Source organism: Dermacentor albipictus, chromosome 2 (assembly GCF_038994185.2).
Source record: "Dermacentor albipictus isolate Rhodes 1998 colony chromosome 2, USDA_Dalb.pri_finalv2, whole genome shotgun sequence".
NCBI classification, from domain to species: domain Eukaryota; kingdom Metazoa; phylum Arthropoda; class Arachnida; order Ixodida; family Ixodidae; genus Dermacentor; species Dermacentor albipictus.
Window position 1 is genome coordinate 132,407,256 of NC_091822.1, and position 17,210 is coordinate 132,424,465.

General features: G+C 46.0%; 1 protein-coding gene across 1 annotated transcript in view; it reads right to left on the reverse strand.

Annotated features, from left to right (window-relative positions):
• LOC135917856 (uncharacterized) overlaps positions 1-4,483 on the reverse strand; it is a 51,136-nt gene extending 46,653 nt beyond the window's left edge. Inside the window, exon 1 of the mRNA XM_065451446.1 lies at positions 4,321-4,483. The gene's annotated coding sequence lies outside the window, so the exon portion shown is untranslated. The remainder of the gene's footprint in view (positions 1-4,320) is intronic.
• Positions 4,484-17,210: the final 12,727 nt, after the last annotated feature.

Here is a 17,210-nt window from a genome sequence, read left to right on the forward strand (position 1 = left end):
TTCTTATATATGAATAGTCCATATAGTATGGTGCAATGGTTTCTACAGTTGTAAAGTACTTACTTTCACGAACAGCAGGCGAAAGCGGCACCGCAGCGCTCTCGTCAAATCGTCAATAGGCACACACAGCAACGGCGTGGCAAGACAGAGCTCATGAAGGCTTCGCGGAACTCTTGCAAGGCATAGGGTCACATGTGCTAGACTAAGCTTCGCGCGTGCGCTTGTTGCTTTATTAACTACGACAATATTGCGAGTCTGGGAACTAAAGATCGCATTAACCCAAAATCATGACTAAGAACAGCATGCTAAGCACAAAACTAACAAACTAACGAAAATATTTCACAATTTCGAGTGTGACGAACTCGCAGAGCCACTTGGATAACGTAACGCCGTCAGAGGAGAAAAACCTGGGACTTCGGTTTAAGCGCAAGACCGCAAAAGCGGTAATTCGCTTTTCGGAGGCGACTGGGCCGTACGACAACCTGTGACTGCCTGCGAACATTTTGCCAGTGCGTTCACATTGACTGCCTCTTCAGTATTTTTCTTGTATTTCCGCCTTATATTTTCTCCTTACCCAAAAGTAGGGTAGCCAATCCGGCAGAGCCCAGGTTTACTGACCTACCTTCCTTTTTCAGCATCGTTTCAATGTTACGCGGCAAAACAAAGACTCATGACTAATAAAAAATATAAGAACAACAAACAAAAATTTGGTAATCTGAAATCTTGGGCAAGTTGGTGATTCAATATCGACATGTATGCACAGCGCAAAAGGCAAGGACTGAAGGAAGAACACAACACAGGCGCCGACTTCAACTTATCTTTATTTGTCAAATCGCCAGAACTCTATAGACGAGCAAAAGTAATAAAAAAACAACTTTTGAATTAAGTCACAAGTGAACCCCTATTGCATCACAGCCAGATACTTGATTTCGTTTTTTTGTGTGTGTGAGAGCCATAGACGGCATGTTGATGCAAAGGTAGCCCAGCCGCTGTATCTTGTCAGCCTCTATGATTTCGCGTGTAAGCCGTTCTCTGTGTTTGGAAATTATGACGCAGTTTTCACATTCAGGGTCACAATGGCAGTCTCTGCAGTGAATGCCAAGATGACCTTGCACGGCGGTATAAACATTGTAAAAATGCTCTTTCAATCACTCAGCTAAACATTTGCCTGTTTGGCCAACGTATTTCTTTCCGCAAGTCAAGGGAATCATATAAACCACACCCACGGCGCATGCTCCAAACCGCTTCCTATGGTTATTATTGCAAATATTTCGTCGTGTGGCATGAGCATTCACACGCCTACAGAGCAGTGATAATTTTTCTGGGCAGAAAAAACAATCTCGACAGTAGTGCAATACCGGGCCGACCAGTTCCGACCAATACCAGGGCCGACCAATACCAGGCCGCCTTAACCAGCCTGCATTCACAGCATCGCTGGTCACCTTTCTAGACAGAGCGGAAGGGCACTGAATTATTAGTGGGAAACATTGAGAACAATGTCTGTATTTCAAATTTGAAACCGTAACCTCAACGGCAGTATATGTCACTGTATACGTAACAGATTTAAAGTACTTTCTATCGTAATTAGTCATTTGTCACTCAGAAGAAGTTTTTTAAAATTGCTAACTTTAGTCTCGGGCTCCCTTAAAACGCCATATACACCTCTTATTGATAAACAATTAACTGAACCCTAGAAAACGCTGCCGGAATCATTGACGTCACTGCAGGAAGGCACGAGAAGTTCACAGAAGCGTCGCCACCCGTCGTTCCTTTTGCATGTTACGAGTGACCATTCCAATATCTCTGAAGCAGGGTTCATCAAGAAAGCTTGATGTTCCTATGGCCGCCGAGCTATGTGGGAATCCAACTCATGACAACATGCTCAGCAGCACGAATTCCATATTCACTATAAGCAACATCTGCGCGTGGAAGAATAAAGAAACATTCACGACAGCGTGATTTCGAGCACGATATTTAGCTGCAGTATTCGCGCCTCGGGTGACAACAAATTAAAGCATTATTTAGATCTAAAGTGCAGCGTGTGTAATGCCCTCTCGTGCCTTTTGAAAAGATTAGTGGGGATATTTCCGTAGCTTGCTTGGGCAAGAGATTTGCAGCATACGGTAACATTGGACAACTACGAGATGGCGTGTATGGCGCCATTATTTATTTATTTATTTATTTCATAATACCCCTAAAGGCCCCCGAAGGGGTATTACATAGGGGGTACAGATAGATGAAAAAAATGTGAGCTTTGCGCGTTACGGAAAAAAACAACTGAAGTACACAAAAGTTATACAAAATTTTTACAAAAGAAAACACAAAAGTTATACAAAAGTACCATATTTAGCAAAATACACAAGTAAAACAAAATACGAAATACATTAGGCAAGTGAAACTCAGAAAATACAAAACTGTCTGAGAAAATAAATTAAGGGAATTAAATAGGTACAATGTAAAAGAAGTAAAACGGGGTGTTGCTCGAAACTGCGTCAGTTGTCACGTTAACAAATTAATGAGACATGAATTGACTTGTACAATGTGCACGCAGAATGGTAAGACAAATGATCAAAACAATATATACACTGAACAACGTATGAAGAAACGGTACATGATGGATATTTACACGTAACTATTGCGTAAAAGTTCCTGAAAGGTTGCGAAATCGGTTTGAGTAGCAATGTGTGATGGTAGGTTATTCCATGCAACAATTCTTCGGGGAACAAAGGAGTTAGCATAGTTAGCAGAGCGACAACTGATGCGTTTTATCTTGAAGATATGGTCTGTGCGTGGAAAGAAAGCTGTCGCTGGTTCGAAGATACGGTGAAGGTGCGGATGATGATAAAGTTTGTGCAGCAGTGAGAGGCGGGCAATTCTGCGGCGATGCGATAAGTCGTCAAGTTGAGCGCGAGCTTTTAGTGCTGAAATGCTAGTATATGGTGAATAATCAGAAAAAATGAAACGGACCGCGCGGTTTTGCAGTGATTCGATTTCTTGGGTGATATATGTTTGAAAAGGATCCCAGATGGCTGATGCATACTCGATTTTGGGGCGTATTAATGTGATATATGCTAGTCTGCGTAGTTTAGCTGGAGCATGCTTAAGGTTGCGTTTGAGGAGGCCTAAAGAGCGGTTAGCTGATGCCAACGTCAGGCGGATGTGATGCCACGTTAGATCAGACTGTAAGTGAACACCAAGGTACTTATATGAAGTTGTCAGTTCAATTATGTTGTTAGATATTACATACGATGTTGGAATACGGTGGTTGCGCCTAATAAATGATAATAACTTCGTTTTAGCTGTATTAAGAGTCATCAACCATGTTGAACACCATGTGTTAATAGCGTTAAGATCGGTTTGAAGAATATCTGTGTCATTGTCGCATGAAATTATCGATATATTACGCAGTCATCGGCAAAAAGTCTGATGTGGGAAGACACACAGTTAGGCAGGTCATTAATATAGATTAAGAAAAGTAAAGGGCCAAGAACGCTGCCCTGCGGAACACCGGAGGTTACTTTGGTATAAGAGGAATTACTGTTGTTAACAGACGTATATTGTACTCTGGAATGACTTGACAACGACCTTGAGAATGATCTTGACAACTACACACCATTGGACAACTACGGCGTGTATGGAGCACTCGGGCTACGTGACAGGCTCCCTGCATTCCCATATTCCTAGCCTGCACAGAGGTTGGTAGAGTTGCTGAGCAGATCGCGCAGCGTGTAGCGGTGCTACCGATAGAGGAACCTGGTAGGCGTAATGAAGCCAAGGCATATAAGTTTTACTTATATTCCGTGTGTTTCCGGATGGGCGCCTAAATCGAGATTAGGCTTTGGTCTACGTGAAGGCCGTGATTGTCATGCCGTAAATTCGTACCTGTCACTCTATAGTTTGTTTTCCTTTTTTTTTAAGCTAGTAAAAAGTCACTTTATTATCGATACCATGTTGCGACTGGGGGTCCGAAGATGTGGAATATGCTTTGCTCGTGGAGGAGTAAGGGAACATGGGACCGGGCCCGATATCCAGGACGTTTTACACACAAGTTTGTATTACATATATAGAGGGAAACTCAAGTAGTACATAAAAAGTTCAACAAGAAGTTTTAGCAGCCGATCTCCCGCCGTCCGTCGCTCTTTTTATCCCCTGCGTGGTCATTGTTCAGTCGCCTCCCCCAATCAGGCGTCAGGAGACCGATGACCTCAGGCCCCACTAATCTGGAGATCTGTTACCCTTTCCCTCCGGAGCAAGCTTTGTCGAAAACACATGCACATCACTGGGTGGCACAGACAGGGGATCGGGAGGTAGCATACTGACTCTTTCTCCGATGTGGACGTGCCAATTTGGGCGCCCTACAGGTGAAAGACCCTATCCTTGCACTGACCGCGTCTCCGGCGTGGACGTGGCAATTTGGGCGGCTGACAGGCGAAGGACCATATACTTGCTGATTGTCAAACCCCTCCTGACCGAGGTACTCTAGTGGCGGTCATACAACATCCCCTTTGAGAACGACCTTGACGAGGCCATCGGCCCGTTTACCATAATCGCGTTCTCCGTGACCGGAGGTTGTCGCGAGGTGAACGACCGATCACAACAATACCTCTGACATTCGTGCCTATTCTTCAGGTTATGCCACTCGGAAACGACAAAGAAGACAATAACACAGATAATCTTCTGAATCAATAGCTCTAAGCGCAATTTTTTCCCTAGATCATTGATTAGAATAGTCTTACTAGTGATGATTTAGTGCCAGATACACTCTCATTACTGTCATTGAGGACCACCTGTTTTGAGATGATTTTGCGTTTCGCCCTGATGTAAAGTCTTGTTCCTCCTAATTATTTTTTGTTCTCTTCTAAAACTATCTGCCAACAATGCTATCATCTTGCGAAAGATTGCAGTATAAATAAATAAATAAATAAATAAATAAATAAATGTTGCCGAACATGCGCGGACAAGTGTGCTTGGTTCCAAAAATAGTGAAAAGACGCTACGTAATGTGCACATACGGTGTAAAGCTTCCTTGGCGACAGCCATCTAGCAATGAAGTTTCGCTTTGCTGCCACTAAATTGTATATTGCGCCGTGCTCAACAGGTGTCGCCACTGCTCAAGAGGCAAAAGTATTATTCAGCGTCTACGATAGTTGAGTCACGCATACATGCACGCATACCAGGCAATACTGTTAATGCGGCGTCAAATTGAAGTATACGTATCCTGCTTCTAAATCAGTTCGTTTTACTCAGGCCATGAAATACTCCATGTCACACCGTCAGAGCACTGAACTGGAGCTGCATGCGGTGATTGCTGCTGTTGAAAAAAAATCACTTCCGCGAAATTCTTTCTTCAGTTTTCTTTTTTTTTTTTGTACTCGAGATGAGTGGCTCACGTGCAATTTCTACCTATATGGACGAAAAATCCTTCACAACCTTCAGCTTCGTGTGACAACAGCATTTACTAATAAGTCACCATTTCCCCCCCCCCCCCAAAAAAAGATACACACAAATGACGTATTCTGCGACGATCACTTCGGCGATACTATCACCTTCGCGTGACGTAGTGCTCAACCAGTCAACCAGCTCATCCAATTTTGCTCAACCAGCCAATCAGTACACGCCTGACGTCGATACTATAGCGGAGACGATACTGTCACCGAAAGTGATCGTCACGGAATACGTCCCCAAGTGATGGATCGCCGACGCTACGCCCATAACATTCCACAATGTTGCACGCTGCGTCCAGCCAGAGCGCAAACTGAAGATGAAAAACCATTAAAGTCGAGCAGTCCGAGTTTCTACGAGCAATCCTAGAGATCCAGCGGGAAAGCGCCGCCCGCATCCTAGAGTAAACAACTTGATTTCGACAGATAACGGAGCTATAGGTGAGTCACCGCGGCGCCATATTATGAGCATTCGAGCACTTATCCGAATCCATAGTTTCGCTTTGGCCCGAAAGGGTAAAAAAAACAAAACAATATCGCACCTACCTGTGCATCAAGGATAATGCTCTATTGAATGTCTTCACAATGAGAACAGCTGTTTGTTCTCCGCACCATCAAAAAAAAAAAGGAAGAATGCTATTTGCTAGCGGTGCTTATCAGCATTGAGCTATCACATACCACGGCAATGTGCAGGCATTATCGAATTGACCGTGTGAACGAAGACTATGTATGGCATATGAAACTGCACTCAGCGCTCGGCGTACAAAGTAGTCCGCCCACATCAGCGAATTAAGAGTAGCTATTTCGAGGTGAACCTCGCACTGTTTCGCAGAAGCCCGTCTTTGACACACGTATACCTTCATTTCCAAAGCTGGCAGGCGCATAGCAACCATGGCGTCCGCCGATGCTTGCGAACGGCGGCAAGAGGCACACGCAGATAAGGCCTTAATGCGAAACACTGTGCAGCTTACGACGAGGGACTCCGTTTCTAGTTGACTCCGCGAGCAGATGTGCACTCCAGGCGAATACTGTGGTGTCGGAATCGAAAAGAACGAGTGAGATCTTGCGCTCACCTTCAACGCATCCAGTGGCCGAAGTATTGTATCCCGAAAGCGAGCACTGCTTGAGCTACGTAAGGGTGTCTTTGTACAGCGACTCGGAGCACCAGCACGCCCATGCGAACACTACGTCGACCTTAGACGCGGCGAAACAACACGTTCGCCTCCCGTTTCAGATATGCGCCACGAGGGGCGGGCGGGATTCTTGGTGTCTCGCGCGCGCCGAGTCCTGCCTCGTTGATAAGCGGAGTGCGTGGTAACAAAGAAACAAAAAAAAAATAGGCGGCTCCAAACGGAATCCGATAAGACCGTCAGCCCTGTCAGCGGCATAGGAGCTGTCGTCGCTCGCTCGCCATAGTTCCTACGCGAGCTTCGAAGTGTGCGCTCGCCATAAAACGAACTGGCGCTTTCTGTTTTTTTCTTTTCCTTTCTGTATTAACTTTTTCTTTTTTTACATATTCCGTGTTCTGGAAGCTTTTGCTGTTCAGGGGTGCATTTCGATGCACATGGAACGCCGGGTGTTGATCAGGTCTTGGTAACCATACTAGTTATTCGTTGTGAGTTACGTTTGGGGCTAGCTATTTTGTTTTAGTGGCACGAGCATCGAGTGACACGCTTGTTTCTTGCGCAGCACTTCCGGTTCGCCTCTTGAGACGACCCGGGAAGAAATTCGAAATAAATCAGAAAAATAAAGGAAAAATATAGTAAAGTACAAACTTCATGGGTTTCGTTATAGAAATGATATCAGAGCACAAGTTCAGTTACAACTGAAGTGTCTGAAGTTACTGAAGTGTCTGGAATAACTATAATTAATTAGAAATCCCTGAGATGACCGGAAACGAAGATCACAATAAACTAGAAAAACAAGTATTTTTCAAATTAGTGCAGTACAAATTCATGAGTTCCATTATAGTTATGATATCAGCTCGTAACTTTAGTTGCAAGTTGAGTTATTCAAGTGTATGTTATAATTAGAATTAATTAGAAATCGCTGAGCTTGAACTAAATTTAATATGAATCAGAAAAAACAGTACAAAATTAACGGGTTTCATTATAGATATGATATCAGAGCATAAGTTTAGTTGCGAGTTACTGAAGTTTCTGCAATAATTAGAATTCAATAGGATTTCACACCAAGTCCCTGAGTCGTAGACTTTAGGGGCCCGCCACGTGAGCCCGACTTTGGCGAAATTCCTGGAAACCCGGAAGTAGAAAGTGTAAGTAATGACGTCACGCACAAGAAGGTGGCATGGTATTTAAACGGTTAATTAGCGGAAAACAGTTTCCTCCGAGTTCGGTTCGTGCGTTGCGTTCACCTAAAGTTAACCTAAAGAACACCAACACCGAGGTTAGAGTTCCACTAAGAGACACCTAAGTCAATAAGATTAGGGTCGCCTACAATTTTTTGTGGTTTTTGTTTGGTTAAACGCCTTAAGCAACCAAATAAAACCGTACGTTAGCACTTGAAAGTTTAATGAAGTTATTTATTCTAACTAAGAAATATCACAACTATCATCATCAGCCTGGTTACGCCCACTGCAGGGCAAAGGCCTCTCCCATACTTCTCCAACAACCCCGGTCATGTACTAATTGTGGCCATGCCGTCCCTGCAAACTTCTTAATCTCATCCGCCCACCTAACTTTCTGCCGCCCCCTGCTTCGCTTTTCTTCCCTTGGGATCCAGTCCGTAATCCTTAATGACCATCGGTTATCTTCCCTCCTCATTACATGTCCTGCCCATGCCCATTTCTTTTTCTTGATTTCAACTAAGATGTCATTAACTCGCGTTTGTTCCCTCACCCAGTCTGCTCTTTTCTTATCTCTTAACGTTACACCTATCATTCTTCTTTCCATAGCTCGTTGCATCGTCCTCAATTTGAGTAGAACCCTTTTAGTAAGCCTCCAGGTTTCTGCCCCATACGTGAGTATTGGTAACACACAGCTGTTATACACTTTTCTGTTGAGGAATAATGGCAACCTACTGCTCATTATCTGAGAATGCCTGCCAAACGCGCCCAGCCCATTCTTATTCTTCTGATTATTTCCGTCTCATGATCCGGATCCACCGTCACTACCTGCCCTAAACACAACTATAACGAAAGTATATTTACGTATATTGACAGAAATACATCGTTTCTCCCGCTGAAAAGAAAGAATTGGTTTGGCCAAGGTATTTTCTAACAACCTATCCGAACACAGCCGGCAGTGTAGGAAGGTGTAAAGCGGACTGAGAAAACAAGAGTCTGTTTGAACCCCTCAGCACAGAAATGAAAATTTTCAGCGCATGATGACCCCGTTAAGTGCCGTAATCTGCTCGCTGTTCTACTATTGTTTGATTACGCAGGCCGCTTACACAAATTCGCATTGTCGCGCTATTCCGGTGGATGTGGTTTTCATGGCGTGGAAATTTCTATGCATTCCATGTATATGTCTTTCGTAGGCACTTGGCGGCAGGGTCAACAAAAGGAATTGAACTGAACCATCTACCAAATGCAGTTTTTTTTTATACTTTTTTTTCTTTTTTTTGCCTTGTTTGAGTGGACCCTAACGGAGGAGCTGATCGGTGATATTCCTGGGAGTTTATTTGATGAGTATCAGCCTTCGTCACCGCACACAGACGTTCTGAAGGTAAAACACTTCTCGCCCTATACGTATTTGTAAAAATTTTGCGATATCTTCTTCCGCAGAACTTGAAACGTGACATTTACTCCACGCTAATACCCTCCCGATTCGCGTATTATGCCTAGCTGTGGTCGACAACAGACACAAACGCCGCTTTCTCTCTGCATACTTCATAACCCAACAATGCTTGCAATAGCACACCTGGGATGTAATGAGCACATTACACCACATTAGAACAATTACCGAATAATCGGAATAACGAAATTTCACAAACACAAGTACATGTTGCAGGATTTACGGCAATATCAGACTGATCATTCTTTAACGCATGTAGCACCAAATAATTATTTTATTCGTATAAGGAAACCGGAAACGATATCAGAAGAACTTTGATCAATAAACCACGTTGCATGACAAGTCCCAGAGAACAAAAGCTAGTTTCTTTTTTTTTTAATACCGAACATCTTAGAGCATTATCCCTTCTCTTAAAACTGTTAATTCAGCGCACGAGAACCAGAATTGCAAAAAGAGTGCGAAACAACTACTACATGTAGAAAAATAAATGCCTTCTAAATTGTTGCTTCATGAAGTAAACCCTTCTTTGGTGTGAATTATTGCCATGCAATGCAAAAAAATGCTTCGTTTTTTTTCTTGTTTACATGTATGTATCTGGTATTTAGACGTTTCTTTCTTCTTCTTTTTCCCCCCTGTTCCGTAATACCACAGCAGCTGTAAAGGTGGATGGGCTCAGTCAGGCAATTGCAACCTGCAGTCGAGTCCCCTGAGGCGCACTTCTTATAAATCTGCCTCGAATAAGTGAATCAAGAAAGAAAGAAAATATAAGTCGCAGACACCGCATTGTACCTCGTAAATGGGGAAACGCTCTTCACAGCCACGCTGATTAGGAGAAGAGGAAGAAATAATCAGCCTTTTGTTTTCTGAGCGCAATCCCATATTCGGGTCTTCACATTGAAGGCCTTAATAAAATCGCAAGTTTATCACGAAATCCGCGCTGGGATCAAAGCCTAGTGATATTTGCTCAAAGATCACTGTACACGCCAAACGAAGGGGCCGCGTACGTCCGCTTTCACGCGTGCATGCCACGCGCGAAAGGGCACTGTCCACGACGAGAAATAGCTGACGTCATAGTTTAGCATTCAACTGCGTTGATAAAGCAACAGGGTTTTTCTGGACCTCAGGTGTCTTGACAAGGGCTTACTGGGCTAGTTAGTGTTAAGGACAATGACACAACTACAATGACAGACACATAGAAGCCCGTCACGCATGCTACATTGTGTTCATAGCAACCGTGACACGCGTCTGTATTAGTTCCTTTCGCTGTTGTTGCGTCGTTGCGCTGCGCTATGCCTTTTGCAGAGCCCTATCAAGTAGACGACAAACAAGATTTCAACCGCAGAACTTAGCGCGGAGCTTCAAGTACACAGCGAAAGAAGAACTTGTAAGCCGGGTGTGTTTGGATGAGGAGAGACTCGGCGGGGGGGGGGGCACCTATTTTAGATATCAGCGAAATTTTTATGGGAGATGCCTATCTAAAAAGGAATCAACCTTCGTTTCGCGGTACTTAGCACGGAAGTCGTGAAAAGAATTCGTGTTTCACTAGAGGTGGGAAAGAGAGTTGTAACGACTCGCAGGTTTTGCAAATTCGAAGCCCTGCAACCCTAAAATTAACGCATTTTGCTGCGCGGTATCTTTTTTCAGTAAATCTAAACTATTATTACTATTGGGCCCCCGGAAGTTAAATTTATGTAGCCCACATTATGTGTGATTGTGTGAAGAAGAAACGCATGGCCACGAGAGCCAGAGCGGTGAGCGAGCCTTAAACTAATACGCAGATACACTCACAATAGCATCCCACGATGGTCCTATAATCTCCATGTTACCTTCGTCAGCTTTCATCACTGCGGTGAGATTCAGAAAAAATACTACGCGCAATCATCATTGGCAACATCTGATTTCCCGCATCTCAGTTTTCCTTGGAACAACAAATGGCGTTTCTCTAGAAAAATCGAAGCAACGATTACAAAACTACGGTGCCGAATCACCCAACTGAACTTTTACCTCCACATGTCTGCTCAGGCTATATCGCCCTTGTGCCCTTTGTGCAATGAGAGTGAATCTTATTCTAATGCTCGCTTATTCTCGCTTATTCTAATGCTAAAATGCTAAGTTTATTCACCGCCCAATTCATGGCCGATTCCCCAGAGTGGGTTGCACCATTTCACTAGGGAACAAGAACAAGAATCGAGCGTGGAACGACTCGGACGGCAGCTCGCTGACCGGCGGTTCGAATCGCGACCTCCTTGCCTCGGGCGTTCTGCAGCCATGCAGGCATGTTGAGGCCGATGTCCGGCTCTGCGTTTGCTGCTCACCCGGCGACCGGCGGCCTGCTGTCATAGCGGCCTGGTGCCTTATATGATCTGAGGGCGTGTGGTAGCCAGTGGTGTTAGTGGCCTGAGACCAAGGCGGCGCGAGGCCTGCGGGCGAAGATCCGAGGTGTCCGCAACCTGCGGCAACAGTGGCTGTATAGCCACTGACCTGTACTGCAGCGGCCTGGTGCTCTGCCGGCCAGCTGTGCACTTTCACTGCTGATGCCGCGCCATGGTCTGGTAGAAGCCTCCTCGGGAGGTGCTGGACTAGGCGGTGGTGACAACTATCTTTAGTGTTCAACGAAAGTTTTATACGAGGTGCCTCTGTAGAAAGGAATCAACGTTCGTCTTGCGAATCTTTGCGCGGATTTCGTGAAAATATTTCTTATTTCCTCGTGGGCACACGCGTTCCCCCTCGCGCGCTTACGCTCCCCCTCCCCGCAACTACTAACATGGGGGGGGAGGGGGGCAAACAGCGAGGCGTTGAAACGGAGACAAGAAGGCACGAAATGAGGCCTGGCGAGAAGGCCAGAGGGCCACGAGCCACAAGGGAGGGTGGACAGCGAAATCGGCGCCGTCGTGGAGACCGGGATATCGGCGGCGTCGTGCTGACAGCGAAATTGGCTTCGACGAAGAGAGAGATCTGGACACTTGAAGCAGCGACTGCAACAGTCGCGTCGACGACACGTCCGAGATCAACTGGACCTTCGCCAAGAAGGACTATCTTCCTGCTGACAGAGTGAGAAAGAGGACCTTATGCATATTTACCTACATGTGTATAATCTATAAGGAGTGCAGACTTTTCGTTACGGTTGGACTCCGGGAGAGAGGGGTGCTGAAATGACGTAGTGCGATCATGTCGTGTTTTTCGTTCTAGTTTCTGTGTCGCATTAAATTTTTTGTATGAGTGTATATAAAAACCCCATCTTGTCTCCATCCCGACCCAACCCCGACACGGATCTGTTCTCTTCTTCGTCGGGGGCCTCGGGCAGCGCCCACGGCGACAACCGCCACGGCAGCGATAACGACAAACCGTCGAGTAGGGCGGTCGATGTGTGCGTAGGCGCGTTGGGAATTACGTTAAAGGCTATTATGATTGTCATTGTTCTATTGTTTGTCGAGCGTGTAAATTATCGCTTCTGTGAAGTATAGTCTGTGTTGCCCGTACAACGCACCCGACTGCCGTGTCCATTGTCAAGAACGGCGAGCTGCGAAACAAGATTGCCACACAGTGACGACAGGGCGACACGACGCGCACCTCTCCCTCTCCGTCGCTGCAGCTGGGAGGCGTTCAAAGAAGCGGCCTTTGCGCTGGAATCCGCCGCCTTCCACCCGCCCCATCGACATTGTGACGGAACTAGTTCGGCGTGTGTGAACAATGATTCCGGAGTTCCCCAACGCGGAGCTGATTTGACACGCATGGACAAGCTGCCGTGGGGACAACGTATTTTTGTGTTTCTCACGCTTCGGAGTGGCGCAGAACAACGAGCGACCCTCGATCGGCTCCGATAGTTCCCGGAACGGCACCCCGCGCGGTTGCCTCTGTGTACAGAGCGCGGTTGCCTTTGTGTACGTAAACTGATCTGCAGTGCAGCGGCGAGTTGGTGATGAGTAAACGAACAGTCGCCGCGTCGTAGGACCGGCGGATCGAGTGTATAAAAACTGTGGTTGTGCGAATGCTGAGGACACTTCTCTTGAGCAGTCATGTTAGACTGAGTCACTTCTCTCATGCAGTCAAGTTGGACTGTTACTCTTTTTCTCCAGCAGTCATGTTAGACTGATTTAATTTCTGTAAATAAACCCTTTTCCTCATTCTCGATGAGAAGCAGTTCTTCACTTCATCAACGATCGCAGCGTAAACAAGTTGGACGACGGCATGGGCCAGCTACCTCCGAATTCATGCCGTACTCCAATCTTGGCAAAGGACCACGGACGATGGGATTGAGCCCCCAATCCTGACAACTGGCTGACAGCGGTGAGATGGACTTTGCGACATGGTGCTGTATCTGCGGTGAGCGCTTGGTTTTTGCTTTGACTCTCTAGGCTTCATTTTGTGGTTGTTCTGTTTAGAACAGTAGGGAAGCTAGATTGTTGTGTGTTAGCCAGGTTGTGTTTACCTAGCTAGATTTAGAGAGCAGAATCAGGGCAGTAAAGCAGCAGTCATGGAGTTAAGGACACTGCTGAGAGACGAGTTGTTGATTGTTGGTGAGGAACTGGGCCTAGATGTACGTAAGGAAATGCTAAAATCAGAATTATTGCATATCATTTCCGAACAGGCCAGTGAGGAAGAAGTTGAACTGGGGTTTGAACTTCTGAAAAAGAGAGAAGAACGAGAGAGAAAAGAAAGGGAGGAACGCGATAAAGATCGCGAGTTAAGAAAAATGCAACTTGAACTTGAAAGCAGACGTTTGGAGTTGTCTCAAGGAAGTGAAGGCGCTCTGGGTCGATCAAGTGAGGCAGAATCATACCGCATGGACAGGCTATTAAAGCCATTTGAGGTCGGGACCGACATAGGCTTGTTCTTAAGCAATTTTGAAAGGACTTGCGAAAAGATGAACTTCGGTCCGAGTACATGGCCACAGCGGTTGCTGTCTATGTTGCCGTGTGAGGCAGCGGAAGTAATCGCCAGACTGAGTGTGCAGGATGCATATGATTATGCAAAAGTTAAGGCTAGTCTCCTGAAGAAATACCGCCTTTCAGCCGAAGCTTTTCGGCAAAGGTTTAGGAGCACAGGCAAGAAAGATAGCGAGGGCTATCCGGAGTTTGCATATAGCTTAAAGGCCAACCTAGTCGAGTGGCTTAAAAGCGCGGAAGCGTACGACAGCAGAGACATGATCATTGAATGCATGTGTCTAGAGCAGTTTTACAAAACCATCCCCCAAGCTGTGAAACTGTGGGTGCAAGACAGAGGTAATGTAAACACTGTGGAAAGGGCGGCTGAATTAGCCGAAGAGTACGCAACCCGTAGAAAGTTGAACGCCAAGGAGGGAAACTGGGACGGTCGAAATGGACCGCGGAAACCATTTCCGTTCAAAAAGGGTGCGCAAACTAGACGATCCGAGCCTGTAGACATGGCGGAAAAGCCCGCAGAAAAGAGCGAGGAGAAACTTAACGGAGAAACCGCACAAAAAGAACAGAAAAGAAAATTCGAATCTGTTAGACGAATTCGCTGTTACAAATGCCACAAACTGGGACATATAGCTGTAAACTGCGAGAAGTCTAGCGTAGTTTTTTCCTACGTGGAGGAAAAAGATGAGAATATGGAACTTTTAAGTCCATATCTCCACGACCTGCAAGTTAACGGAAAACCATGCCGAGTGCTAAGAGACAGTGCCGCCACGCTGGACATTGTCCATCCGTCTTACGTGATGGTAGATGACTTCACCGGAGAAGTAGCATGGATAAAACAGGTTGTAGAAGAACACAGCGTGTGTCTGCCCATGGCCAAAGTCAAAATCAGTGGACCATTCGGGGAGCTAGAGACTGAGGCTGCAGTTTCCAAATTTTTGTCACTGCAGTATCCCTACATCTTTTCGAATCGTTCGAATCAGTTACTGCGTGACAGAGGGCTCAAACTGGGAGAGGGCATAGTACAGGCATTGACCCGAGGCCAAGCTCGTAAGATCGCGGCGCTTTCGGCTGAAAATGCTCAAGCTCCTCCAGCGGAAGCAGAAAAGGGGATAACTTCAATACCGGAATCCGAGCTAGGCCCGAGGGACAAAAGAACAGTTGAGGAGAGCCTGCCAGTTGACCAGCTCAATGAGAGCGTAGCACTAGAGTGTCAGAGTTCTAGCCTGCAGGAAGAGCAAGCAGACGCGCTCACAAGCGAGACAGGGTTGTTATTATCACCGGCCTCAAAGAACTTTGATCAACTCTTACGCGTGGATAGAGAGTCACTGGCAGCTGAGCAAAAGAATGATGAGAGCTTAGCAAAATTACATGACACAGCTAAAGAAGGCATTGCTAGGCGCAACGTAACGATACATGAGAGAGGAGGATTGTTGTATCGGCATTACAGAGATCGAAAGGGTAGGATTTTAGATCAGTTAGTCATACCTACTAAGTATCGGGAGGACCTTTTGAGTCTTTGTCATGGAAATGGGTGGTCCGGCCACCTAGGCATAAACAAATCAAAGGAAAGATTGCTTATGGAATACTACTGGCCTGGCTGTTTCAAAGATGTAGAAAACTTTGTAAGATCATGCGACGCCTGCCAGCGTTCTGGTAAACCAGGAGAGACATGGAAAGCTCCACTGAAGGTAGTGCCCTTAATAACAGAGCCTTTCAGACGACTTGTAATAGACACGGTAGGGCCTCTTCCAAAAACAAAATCAGGCTACAGGTACTTGATCACCATGCTGTGTCCGGCCACCAAGTTTCCAGAAGCAATCCCTTTGAAAGAGCTCAGCTCCACCGAAGTAGTAGACGCGCTTTTGACAGTGTTTGCACGAGTTGGGTTTCCAGCCGAAATTCAGGCAGATCAAGGGTCAGTATTCACGAGCGCACTGACTTCCACATTCTTGCAAAAGTGCGGGGTAAAGTTAATACACAGTTCTGTCTATCACCCTCAGTCAAACAGTGTAGAGAGGTGGCATTCGGTGCTTAAGCGAGTTTTGCGTGCGCTCTGTTACGAGCACAAGGAGGACTGGGAGAACTGTCTGCCGGCAACTTTGTTTGCTTTGCGAACGGTTCCACATGAAGCGACAGGGTTCTCACCAGCAGAACTAGTGTATGGGAGGACACTCCGTTCTCCACTGAGAATGTTAAGAGAGATGTGGGAGGAAAGAGGGGAGAGTCGAACCGTGGTTGAATACGTGCTAAATTTACTGGAACGGCTAAGCGCAACCCAAGAACTAGTCGGAAAGAACATGGCACTAGCTCAAAAGAACGCCAAATTCTATTACGACAGGAATGCGAGGCTTCGTACGTTTAACGCCGGAGACCAGGTAATGATCCTCAAACCTTCAAGAAAGAACAAGCTTGAAGTTCACTGGGACGGGCCCGTTAAAGTGTTGCACAAACTTTCAGAAACTAACTATGCTTTGAGAATGCCCGGTCGCAGGAAGGAAGTGAGGATATATCACTGTAATTTGATGAAGCCGTATGTAGAGCGGAGCGGAGTCGTTAACTATACTGTCAAAGAGCCGGATGGCATTGGTACCAAGTTTAAGAAGGATAGGGCAACCTCCAACTCTGAAATCGGCCTAGAAGAAGTAGTAGAACACTCGGTAAGCTCGCATGCTCTAAGACCCGAGCAGCTAGACGAGCTAAAAGGGGTGTTAGGGGAATATCTCCACAGATTCAGCGATCGCCGGGTAGAACCGAACTGATAACGCATGAAATTGAGCTGACCTCTACCGAACCAGTAAGATCAAAACCTTACAGGGTGTCTCCAAGACAGAGAGAGATTATGGAGGCAGAGATACAGCGCATGCTAGAGTTGGGAGTTATTGAGCCCGCTGAGAGTGACTACACGTCACCGCTAATACTCGTAGAAACCCCTAACAAGGACCCTCGTCCGTGTGTTGACTACAGGAAGTTAAATGCGATCACTAGGGATCAGCTGTACCCGATACCCAACATTGAGGAACGAATTGAAAGAGTTAGCGCTGCTAAATACATTTCAACTATAGATCTCGTGCGGGGGTACTGGCAAGTTCCCCTTTCAGAAAGTGCCAGCCGCTATGCCGCATTCATCTCGC